This window comes from Pteropus alecto, unplaced genomic scaffold (genome assembly GCF_000325575.1).
Source record: "Pteropus alecto unplaced genomic scaffold, ASM32557v1 scaffold5, whole genome shotgun sequence".
Classification (NCBI taxonomy): domain Eukaryota; kingdom Metazoa; phylum Chordata; class Mammalia; order Chiroptera; family Pteropodidae; genus Pteropus; species Pteropus alecto.
The window spans coordinates 6565879-6569949 of record NW_006441953.1 but is presented as its reverse complement, the minus strand read 5'-3'; the positions used below and the strand labels follow the sequence as shown (position 1 = coordinate 6569949).

General features: G+C 38.3%; 1 non-coding gene across 1 annotated transcript; it reads right to left on the bottom strand.

The window, feature by feature from the left end:
* Positions 1–509: 509 nt before the first annotated feature.
* LOC112485733 lies at positions 510–636 on the bottom strand. Its single transcript, XR_003048521.1, has one exon. It is a non-coding gene; the product is annotated as a small nucleolar RNA SNORA18 (small nucleolar RNA).
* Between the last annotated feature and the right edge of the window lie 3435 nt (positions 637–4071).

The window sequence follows — 4071 nt, the reverse complement described above, 5'->3', positions numbered from 1 at the left end:
GTCACTGTAAATAATGCTGCTATGAACATTGGTGTGCAAATATCTTTATGGATATGAGTTTTCAAATCTGTAAAGGTTTTTTTATGTGTAATATTGGCAAAATTATTTAAAGTTAATAAATTTTTACTTAAGGAATTTCACATTCCTTAATCACATTGTGATTCTTTCCACTGCCTAAGTTTCTCCTGAGTTTGAGACTTAATCTTCAAGATAGCCTTTTTAAAAGGAACTTTGCTTGATCCACGGTTGTCATGTCAGTCAGTCCATCATTCTTTCAGTTGGGCTTCTTTGATCTCCACTTGAATATAGACATACTTCAAAAATTCCCAACACGTTTAAGGTCAGAGTAGATGGATCTGTCTGGTTCTCAATTTCAGACACCCTCTAAACATGAATAAGTTCAAATCATATTAACTCCTAAGCTGTCACACCTAGAATACTACAGATCGTTGGGATATACCAATACCTAAGACCAAAAAAATCAACTGTTAGGTCTTTAGTTTTAGCAGCTCTGCCTTGTCATTCCTTCCCACAGACCTAACAGTTCTGTGTGTAGAGGAAACGGCATATTTACTTCATGAAGCATTTTCAACTCTGTAGTTCCATAGAAAAAGCCCCATCGGGACAGACCTCAACTGAAAATATTTTTTTAAAATTATGATTGCATGTGCAACTTTAAATTATCAATGTGTAAAGCAGTAACTCAAAAGCAAGCAAGTCTAAATGATATATTTTTAAATAGTCATACAAATGTGGTAACACTACTTTTTAAAAAAACAAAGATATGTTCTACACAAAAGGCAGAGCAGTGACTGCCTCTTGAGGGAAGACAGGGGATGAATAAGGGTACAACACGAAGATAGACTCAGTAGTATTGGTAATGTTATCATTCTTATGTTGGATTATGGATTCACAGGACTTAATTCATTTTATTGTACTTCCCAATTTACTTGTCTGTCACACATTCCTTTGAATATGTTACATATTACATAACAAAATGTTAAGATGAAAAATAACAGGAATCAAGTTTTACAGGGGAAACGAGGGAATGTAAGATATCAAAACGGCAACGTCATTAAATTAATGATCTGAATGTTTTCCCATAGTGCAATTCCTTTTTGAAAAAATTTCCTCTATCATTTTATTCAATCTGAAAGTGTTTGTAAAAAGTACTTCAGGAGATTCATGAATTCCTTGAAATAATAGGCAACAGAGTGTGTGTGTGTGTGTGTGTGTGTGTGTGTGTGTGTGTGTGTGTGATGGAGCGATGAGTGAGGGATGGGTCCACTCTTTCGATAAGAGTGTGTAAAGATAAGCAGTGCACAGTAGTTAAGAGGATGGATTTGAGCACCAGAAACACTTGGGGTTCAATCTTGGATTAAACATTCATGAGTGTGTGATATTAGTCAAGTTGCTTACCTCTCCGAGATTTAGTTCCCAAATCCATAAAATAAGAATCACAATACCCACCTCACAATGTTAAGGCAGAGATGAAAGGATATATTATTTAGTTCCCAAATCCATAAAATAAGAATCACAATGCCCACCTCACAATGTTAAGGCACAGATGAAAGGATGTATTGAGACAGAGACAGAGACAGAGACAGAGACAGAGACAGAGACAGAGACAGAGATAGAGATAGAGATAGAGGTATAGATAGAGATAGAGATAGAGATAGAGATAGAGAGATATATAGATAAATGAGTTAGGCACAGTTCCTAATACAGAATATATATGCTTTAATGGTTATTCTTTTTATTATAATTTTAATCAAATTCTCAATTGATCTGTGACCCAAAAGATTAAGCAACACTCTTCGAGGAAGCAACATTTCCCCTAATTCTGTGAATTTAGCTCTTATTTATCTGTTGTAAATGAGCAAAAGGTGCGCAAGCTCACTTTCACCACTGCAGCCAACAAACACAGTGTTAGATTCTGGGGGCTAAATAAAGAGCTCACACTTTCAAAAGAAAAACTGGCTTACAAAAGCATTTTATTGAAAAACAAGGTTCATAAGCGTGCACACATCCTAAGTGTACAACTCAACTTTCCCAAAGTGCACATGCCCATCTAAGTAGTGCCCAGATCGAGAAACAACATCACCAGCAACCCCAGCAGCTCTCCGCATGTCCCCTTCTGGTCACTACTCCGTCTTTCAAGTTATCCACTGTCCTGATCTATCACATCATGGGAAAGACTGACTTTTAGGCAACAAATTAGAGTATGGGACAAAAAACACATGATGTCCTTGCAGAAAGCACAAGGAATTTGGAGCCAGGCACATTTAATTCAATCCCAGCTGATCCCTGTGAAATGGAGACCATGCTACCTACTAGACTGAATTGTTGTGAGGACTGGAAATAACACAGATCACGTACCCAGCATGGCACCTTCTCTTGTGGACTCAGACTGCTATTTCCTCTTATGACACTAAGAGACCTGGATTGGGGGTCTTTGCTAGGATTACATGAGATAATAGATGCGAGGGCGTTTTTAAAAGTTGGCATGCTATTATACAAATATAAAGTGTCATGTGAAAAGATACAGTATATTTGCCTCATAGGCTTAAAATTGTTAGATAATTTCCTGTCGTAGTTAAAATAGTATGGCAGCTCTGGGACTCTGAATTATATTTGTTCCAACCTATTAACCTGGTCAGACCTTGAATGCTCCATGTTTAGACTGGCGCCCACCCTGCTGTCAAAACTTTTTCTGAGGCGGAGCAATTGCCAACATAAACACCTCATGGCCCGCGTGAGGGTTCTTTCTTGACAGGAGGTATCCGAAGCAATGGACTTGACGAAGAAGAGAAACCATCCACTAACCAAAGGCAGCTCCTCGGCCTGCAGTGGAGCGGCGGGGTCATGCTGCATGCTGCATAGAAACTGTTTCCACCTTGTGTGGATACGACATAAATCATAAACCACTTTAAGTGGATGTAAAAATAAAAGGCATACCATGCTTCAACTATATTTATTACATATGTCTATGAGTGTGCTTTTCCACCACTCCCATCCCCAGGGGAGAATGTATAATCATGCATTATATAAAACTGCAGAGTGTGAAGGGAAAAATAACTAAAGATAAGTTCAGAGTGAACATTTTTGGAGTACCTAATATGACCCAGAAGATGTGCATTATCTCATTTAATTCTCATAACATCCCTGTGAGATTACTAAGAGGAAAATGAGGCTCAGAGAATCTAAATAGCTTGTCCATGGTGACACAGCTAGTAATTGGCAGAGCTGGACTATCTGGAACCCAAATCTGACTGATCCCAAGTGTGAGCGCCCGGTAACTCGTGGTATTTTCCATCTAGATCTGTAGTAGCCATTGCTGAAAGCCTGACATTAGCATAGCTTATGAGAAGTGCGTAGCCACCAAAATGGCTATTCCATTTCTGTATAAGCATCCCCAAAGTGGTACATAATCTCTCGGGGAACTTATTTTTGAAGGAATATAGACAATCTAGAGTGCAGTGAGAAAAGAATGATCATAAAGGAACCAGACCCCATGTTTCTGAGCCTGAAAAGCTAGAAATGGTAAGCCTGAAAAAATGGAGGCTCCTAAAAGGACTTTAATATTTGAAATGCTGGCTCTCAGTATGTAGTATAGTTATTTAAGTCTAGATGCAGACACAGGGGGTGGACCTGAAACCAATGAACTAAAGCAAAACAAAAAATAGCTTTCTAAAAGACAAAGATATCTGAAGACGGAATGAGCTACCTTGAGAGGTAAAAAGATTCCCATCACTGGCAGGTTCAACAGAAGACACAACACCTTATCACAGATAACGAAATTAAGACTTGAATTGTCTCACAAACTTTATAAATTATATGAACTAAATTCTATAAACTTGATAACAACTGGACTTTGGGTAATCTTGCAAAGAGGTAGCTAGACAACTGGTGCAGCAGGGCTGCGGGGTGGGGTTAGGGAGCGAGAGCCAAGATAAGGGAAGAGGTAGGAGTTTCCATTCAAGAAAGTGCCATTAAAAAATTATTCAATTAAGATAATTTCCCCTAGAGTGGCTTAAGCTATTGAAATTAATTATTCGGGTAAGCTGGCAG